We start from the raw sequence: 8,368 nt of genomic DNA, 5'->3' as shown, positions 1-8,368 counted from the left end.
CATCAGATTTCAGGGAACAGATAAAAATCCTGTTTAGATATTTTGGAGCAAATATTTTAAAAAAACTCAATTCATTTTTTGAACTTAATTTTATTGGTACACTTTTGACATAAATAATGGTCACATTCATTACAGGGTATTTGTACCTGTGCGTACTATATCTTAATTATTTTTGCTTTTTTTTTCATCCTCCTACCTTCCCTTCTATTCTTCTTCCCCTCTCCCTTTTACAAAACTTTGCTTCTATTGTTTTCCTTCCATTCTTTTTTATCCCTATTCCTTTCCTTTCCATACCCTTTACCCCACACTTATTCCCTTTCCCATTTGAATATTTTCATCCTCCTTTCCAATATCTATCATATATCTTCATCCTTATTTACTCTTCTGGTTTCCCACATAAAAGAAATGTAAGACCGAGGGCCTTACCAAAAGCTCTGAGGAGCTAACTACAGCGACGATCACCCGAGAAGGAATACACCGGTCAAGTTGGAAAGTAAAACAGACCTTTATTAGTCTGGCCAGACGGCACTCCCAAAGCTAAGTAGCTGAGAGAGGCAGCTGGCTCAGAGTCCAAGGCTGTTTTTATAGGGGGTTGAAAGGGGTAGGTTACATGTAGGTTTACGGGAAAAAAGGAACAAGAGTTTGGCTCATCGTCACATGTTGATGGTCAGCATAACCGCAGTGAGGACACTATGACCATAATCAGCAGATTTAGTTACGGTCTGTTCTACTGATAGTAGTTCCGGGAATTTTCTGTTCTCCGGACAAACAAGGGGTAGAATGCTTTGCTTAGGAGGTTACAGATCTTATCTACTATTTCAAGACTAGCAAATACATTTTAGCCATTAGACATAACGAAGTCTGAGGGAATACATAAGTTTTGAATCATACAATCCCACAGAAACAACGCAAAATCTAAACATGTGTGTCCAACTTATTTCACTTATGTTCTCGAGGTGCATCCATTTACTTTAAAATGTCTCAAGTGTATCGTTCTTTATAAGTGTAGTACTCCATTGTATATAAAAACCATATTTTCTTCATTCATCTGTTGATGGGCAACTGGGCTGTTTCCAAGATTTCACCATTAATGGGGAGATACCTAGAAAGGGAACAGCAGGGTCAAATGGAATCTCTAGTTTTGGTTTTCTTAAAGAATTTCCAAAAAAAAAAAAACAATTTCCACAGTGGTTGCACCAGTCCACACTTCCACCAAGATTGGAAAAGGATTCCTTTTTCCCCACAGCCCTGCCAGCATTTCTTTCTTTCTTTTTTTTTTTTCTTAAAAGCAAGTTTTATTTATTTATTTATTTTTGTATTAAATTCTTTTATTGGTACATTGTAGGTATACAACACAATTACATTTCTCATTGGGAATTGTACCTTTATATAATGCATCTTGGTTCTTATTTTTTCCCCATTCCTAGCCCTCCCTTCATGCCCTCCACCCTTCCCTATTTACAAAGACTTTATTTCCATTTTTTCCATTTCTCATTTTTTCCTTTCCCTTCTTGCCTTTCCCCTGCCCCTCCCACTACCCCTACCCCTTTGGACCTTTTCTTCCTACTTTACATTATCGATTATTCATTCTAATCATTGGTACATTTTAGGCATACAATATAATGACATTCATCATTGGAAATTTGCACCTTTACATAGTCTCTCTTGGTTCTTATTTTTCACCCTTGCCCAGCCCTCCCTTCAACCCCTCCATTCCTCCCTATTTACAAAGATTTTCTTCCTATTTTTCCATTTTCTCATATTAATCCCATTCCCTTCTATCCTTTCCCCTAGCCCTCCCACGTCCTTCCCCTTTGCCCCTTTTCTTCCTACTTCACATGACCTATTATACATTTAGTCCTTATTTACACTTTCAGTTTCTCACACCAGAGAAACTATTCGGTATTTACACATGTGTGTCCTATTTATTTCACTTAAGAGTATTGCCTCAATGTGCATCCACTTACCTATAAATGTATCTAATTTCTCATTTTTTATGGCTGAGTAGTACTCCATTTTATAAAAAAAACCACATTTTCTTTATCCAGTCTCCAGTTGATGGGCATTTGGGCTGTTTCCAAGTTTTAGCTATTACAAACTGCGTTGCTATGAACATGGGCACACATATATCACTGTGGTATGATTCTTTGAATTCTTTGGGGAAGATCCCCAGCAGTGGAATAGCGGGGTCAAATGGGACTTCCAGTCCTAGTCCTTTGAGGTATCTCCATACTGATATCCACAGTGCTTGCACCAGTCTACACTCCCACCAGCAGTGGAGCAGGGTTCCTCTTTCCCCACAGCCCCACCAACATTTGTTATTGGTTGCTTTCATGATAGCAGCCATTCTTTCTGGAGTGAAGTGGAATCTCAGCCTTGTTTTCATTTGCATCTCTCGAATGACCAGTGATGTTGAACATTTTTTCATGTATTTATTTGCTATTTCTACTTCTTTGTCTGAGAAATTTCTGTTCATTTCAGATGCCCATTTTTGGATTGGGTCTTTAAATTTGGGAGGTCTGATCTTTTTAAGTTCTTTATAGATTCGAGATAGTAGACCTTTGTCTGAGGAAGAGCAGGTGAAGATTTTTTCCCACTTTGTGCGTTGTCTCTTCACACTGCTCCCGCCAGCATTTCTTATTGGTTGACTGTTTGCTTGATAATAGCTGTTCTTTCTGGAGTGAGACAGAATCTCCCTGTTCTTTTAATTTGCATTTCTTGAATACCAGTGATATTGAAGATGTTTCATGTATTTACTTGTTGTTTGTACTTCTTCATCTGAGAAGTGTCTATTCATTTCAGATGGCTATTTTTAGATTAGTCTTTAAATTTGGGGATCTGATTTTTTTTTTTTGAGTTCTTTATATATTTAAGATATTCATCCTTTCTCTAAGGAATAGCTGGTAAAATTCCATTCTTTGGGTTGGCTCTTCACTCTGTTGGTGGCTTCCTTTGCTATGCAAAAGGGCTTTTTTTTGGGGGGGGGTGAGGGTGTTCCAGGGATTGAACTCCAGACCTTGTGCTTACAAGGCAAGCAGTGGCACCACTGAGCTAAATCCCCAGCTGGCAAAAGCTTTTTAACTTGATGTGATCTCAGTTGATGCTTCTTTGTAATATTTGCCATGTGACCAGGTTTTGTTCATAAAATCTTTGCCTACACCTGTTTTCTAGAGTTTCACTGTTCTATTTTCCCAAAGATTTAGTGTTTCTGTTCCTATATTTAGATCTCTTACCCATTTTGATTTTAGTTTACTGCATGGTAAGACCTATGGGTCTAGGTTCAATTTTTAGCATGTGGAAAGCCAATTTTCCAAGCATCATATATTAAAGAGGCTTTCTTCCAGTCCAGCTGCTTGGGCCCTTTGTCAAAGATAAGCTAGCTGAGTGTGTTTGGAGTTGTTTCTGCACTTCTAATCTGTTCCATTCATCCTCAGGTCTATTTCTTTGCCAATACTATGTTTATACTAGTATATATACATAGTTCTAGTTTTCATGGTAGCTTTGTAGCATAACTTCCAATCAGAGATTGTGATGGCCCTTGCCTTGCCCTTGTTGCCCAGAATTACTTTTGGAATTCTAAGTTGCTTCTGGTTTCCATATGAACTTTAGGATTGTTTTCTCTAGTTTTCTGAGGTATACTATTGATATTTTTGCTGGGATTGCATTAGATATGTATAGCAGCTTTGGAGTATGGCCGTTTTCACTACATTGATTCTTCCTACCCAAGAACAGGGGATATCTTTCCATTTTCTGATATCCTCTTTGATCTCCTTTTGCAGGGTACTGTAGTTTTCTTTGTAGCAGTCTTTTCACTTCCTTTGTTAGATTGATTCCTAAGTATTTCATTTTTCTTCATGCTATTATGAAAGGTGTGATTGCTGTAATTTCTCTCAGTGAGTTTCTGATTCATGTACAGAAATGCTATTGATTTTTGAGTGTTGGCCTTGTATCCCACTACACTACTGAATTTATTACATCTAGGAGATTTTTGATGGAGTTTTTGGGGTCTTCTATATAGCGAATCATGTCATCAGCAAATAATGATAATTTCACTTCTTCCTTTCCTATCCTTATGCCTTTTTATTTCTCTTGTCTAATGGCTCTGGCTAATGTTTTCAGAACTATATTGCACAATAGTAGCGATAGTGGGCATCCTTGTCTTGTTCCCATTTTAGATTGAAGGCTTTCAGTTTTTTAACATTTAGTATGATATTTGCTGTTGGTTCATCACAGATGGCTTTTATTAGATTGATAAAAGCTGACCTTCAATCCCAATTTTCTATTGGGGTTTTACCACGAATGGGTTTTGGATTTTGTCAAATGCTTTCTCTGCATCGCATCAGATGATCATGTGTTCTTTGTCCTTGGTTCTGTTAATTTGGTGCATCACATTTATTGATTTGCATATGTTGAACCATCCCTGCATATGTGGGATGAATCCTCCTTGTTCATGGTATATAATCTTCTTGAAGATTTGCTGCATTCTGTTTGCCAGTATCTCATTGAGAATTTTCACATATATGTTAAAGGAGATTGGCCTGTACTTCTCTTTTTTGGTTGGAACTTTCTCTGGCTTTTGTATCAGGGTAATGCTTCTTTCCAGCAATGAGCTTGGAATTATCGCTTCCTTTCAATTCTGTTAAAGAGTTTGAGGAGAATTGGTGTTAGATCTTTCTAAAGAAATTGGTGTTAGATATTTTCTGGGTTTTTCTTGGTTGGTAGATTTTTAATTACTTCTTGAATTTCATTGACTGATATTGGGTTATTTAGAATTTGTATATCTTCTTGATTCAGTTTTGGCAATTCCTATGTATCTAGCAATCTGTCCATTTCTTCTGAATTTTCTTTCTCAACCGAGTTCAAGTTCTCAAAGTAGGTATTGATGATCTTGTGAATTTCTACAGGATCCATTGTGATTTCCTCCCTTTTCATTCCTGGTTGCAAGAATTTGAGTCTTTTCTTTCCTGTTTTTGATAAAGTTGACTAAGGTTTTGTCTATCTTATTTATTCTTTCAAAGAACTAACTCTTTGATTTATTAATTCTATGTGTTGTTTTCTCGGTCTCATTTGCATTAATTTCTATTCTGATCTTTATACTTTCCTCCCTTGTATATACCTTGGGTTTGACTTGCTCTTCATTTTCTAGAAGCTTCAGGTTCAAGATTAGGGTATTTATTTGAGCTTGCTTTGTCTTTCTAATGTGGCAATTCACTGCTATAAATTTCTTTCATAGGGCTGTTTTCATTGCCTCCCATGAGTTCCAGCATATCATATTGGCCTTATCATTTAACTGTAGAAACACTCTAATTTCTTCTTTAATTTCATCTGTGACCCAATGGTTGATTAGGAGGATTTTGTTTAATTTCTATGTGTTTATGCAGTTTCTGTGGTTTCTTTTGCCATTGATTTCCTATTTCATTCCACTGTGATCTCATAATATGTGTGGGATAATTCAGTTCCTTTGGTTTTACTTAAGCATGTTCTATGACCTAGTATGTAGTCTATTTTGAAGAAAGTCCCATATGCAGCTGAGAAGAATGAGTATTCTGTTGTCATTAGGTAAACACTCTGTAGATATCTACTAAGTCCATTAGTTCAAAGGTTTGGTTTGGCTCTAATATTCCTTTGTTGATTTTTTTTGTCTAGTTGATTGGTCTATTTCTGACAGTGGGCTACTGAGGTCCTCAATTACAATTGTATAATGCTTATCTGATTTTTCATATCCATTAGTGTTTTACTTATTTATTTATTTTTTAGGTTTCAAACATTTATTGTTGACTCAGTGTGATCACAGAACAAGATTCCTGATTAAGCACATTCAACTGTCCAGCCAATCGTATTTAAGCTTGATATGGTAATGTAATCTTGACCATGATAAAGAATGTATCATTTTGTGACTCTGGGGAGAGAAACATGCTGCATCTCATGTTCAATTCTTTACAGTCCCAGCTTGGTCCTCATCCAGTGTCTCCTCTTGGAGTTGTACCTGATCTTATTACCAGTCTTCATCCGAATCCATTGAGGCATGGGACAATTCTGCTTTTGCTTCTTGGCCAGAAATCACTTGATTCTGAAAGTCTTGTGAGAAGACATGGTTAGGCTCGGAGGCAAGCACATGCACACAATGGTGGACAGAAGCAGAAGAGTAGTGTTTGTCTTATATACTTGGCTCTGCTGGTATTTGGTGCATACATATTTATAATTATTACCTCTTCCTCTCTTTGTCTCTTTTCATCAGTCTTGGCTTGAAATCCACTTTGTCTGCAAATAGAATAGCTACTCCTGCTACCCCTGCACAAGGGGTATTGTTTTCCAGCCTTTGACTTTCAGTCTATGAATTTCTTTTTTAGTAACGTGTGTTTCTTGTATGTAGCATTATCGTTGGATCTTGTTTCCTGATCCTGCCAATCTGTTTCTTTTCTTTTTTGGTACCAGGGATTGAACTCGGGACCTTGCACTTGCGAGGCCGGCAGTGAAACCACTGAGCTAAATCCCCAGCCTGTTTCTTTTAATTGGTGAATTGAGACCATTTACATTGATGGTTATAACTGATATGTGTTGACTTATCCTTGTTATATTACTTTCTTGTTGTTGGTTCCCTTCCTTTCCCCTCTGTTTAATCACTTGCCTTGCCTGGTGGATTCATTCTATTGTGATTCATGGAATTGTTGTCTTCATTGTCTTTTTCTGGAATATCCTTCAGAAATTTTTGGAGTGCTAGTTTGGTGGTCATGAATTTCTTCAGGTGTTCTTTATCAGGGAAGTATCTTATTTCTCTAACAATTTTGAAAGAAAATTTTGTGGGGTACATCAATCTGGTTTAGAGGTTTTATTCTTTTAGGTCTTGAAATACTTTACTCCAAGCTTTCCTTGCCTTAAGGGTTTATGTTGAGAAGTCTGCTGTGATTCTGATGTGCAGTTTTCCTTTATAGGCGATTTGTTTCTTTCCTCTAACAGTTTTTAATATTCTGTTCTTGTGTTGAATTTCTGGAATCTTGACTATTATACGTATTATATCACTTGGTGTAGTTTTTTTTCTGATCATGGCTAATTGGAATTCTATTTGTGTTGCTTATCTTTATGTCAAATTCTTTTTCCTGGCTTGGAATATTTTCTACTATTCTTTTTTTTTTTTTGAGATAGTGTCTCACTATATAGTCTTGGCTGGCCTTGAACTCTCTGTGATCCTCCTATATCAGCCTCCCTAGTGTGGGGATAACAGAGTACACCACCATGCCCAGCTTCTGCCATTATTTCTGTGAACAGGTTTTTTTAAAATATCCTTTGTGCCATCTTTTGATTTTTCATTTATTCTGAGTAATCTTTGGGTATTCTTATTTACCTTATCTCTCAGGTGTTGGCTATTTGTGGTCCCCGGCTATTTGTAAAAGTCTTTCATTTGATGATTGCTAACCCCAAACCTGTCTTCTAGTTCTGATATCCTATCTTCACTTTGGATGCTTCTGCTGTGTTTATTTTCAATATAATTTTTAATCTCCTGCTTATCTATTTGAATCTATTTTTATGTAATCCATTTCTTTCCTATGTTGGGCATTTTTAGTTTCCATCACTTTCAAATGCTTCTCTGTTTTTTTTAACCTTTATTTACTCTAGATTCATTAACTGTCCTTCCTTATGGTCATCATCTCTTTAGTTATCTTTGTAAATTTTCTGATTTTTTTTCTAGGGACTCATCTGCTTTTTTACTTCTACTGCTACCATTTCAGAAAGTTCATGTCAGAGGCTTTTGGTTTCTTCCACCTCAGTGCTCCATGAATTTCCCTTGAGCAAGATAAAGGCTATGAGATGCATCTTGATTCCTCATTTTCTTATTTTGTATTTAATTTGCTTTCTGGATTTATGTTTGTAAATTGCTTATTGTATGTAACTTTATTACTAATATCAAGACCTCTTTAGGAAATGATGACTTTTAAAGAATGTCTTCTTTACATAGCTGTTTTCTACCTTTTGAGTCTGTCTGAAGATCCTGGCTCTTCAATTTATTAGGGATGAGTGGTTGCTGCCTATGTGGCCTAGCACCCAGTTTTTTTATATTAGACTATGGAATTCTCTATGATCTTCAGACAATCTCAGTGTTAGCATTACAAGGAAAAACAACTGATCACAACAACTATATCACCTTGGCTAAAGTAGTACAATCAGTAATAACAATAGCATAAAGCACAGTCTGAGAAATGACACACTGTGATTACCATTAATTGTCCATCATTAAATATAGGTTTGAGATTTAGAGTCATATAATGAAATCTAAAACAAATCGGAAAATTATGTACAGTAAATATCCCTGGAATAGACTGATTTTCACTCTCAGTGAAAAAAATTTAAAAGGGATAAGGGGAAAAATAGA

The 8,368-nt window shown here is 36.3% G+C and overlaps 1 pseudogene; it reads right to left on the bottom strand.

Annotated features, from left to right (window-relative positions):
* Positions 1 to 2,476: 2,476 nt before the first annotated feature.
* On the bottom strand, positions 2,477 to 8,145 carry LOC147827115 (large ribosomal subunit protein eL39 pseudogene; annotated as a pseudogene).
* Between the last annotated feature and the right edge of the window lie 223 nt (positions 8,146 to 8,368).

The sequence above is a fragment of the Heterocephalus glaber genome, unplaced genomic scaffold (genome assembly GCF_053883595.1).
Source record: "Heterocephalus glaber isolate CG9 unplaced genomic scaffold, H.glaber_assembly_v1.0 deba00001454, whole genome shotgun sequence".
NCBI classification, from domain to species: domain Eukaryota; kingdom Metazoa; phylum Chordata; class Mammalia; order Rodentia; family Bathyergidae; genus Heterocephalus; species Heterocephalus glaber.
The sequence above is the reverse complement of the archived record's forward strand: the minus strand, read 5'-3'. Positions and strand labels throughout refer to the sequence as shown.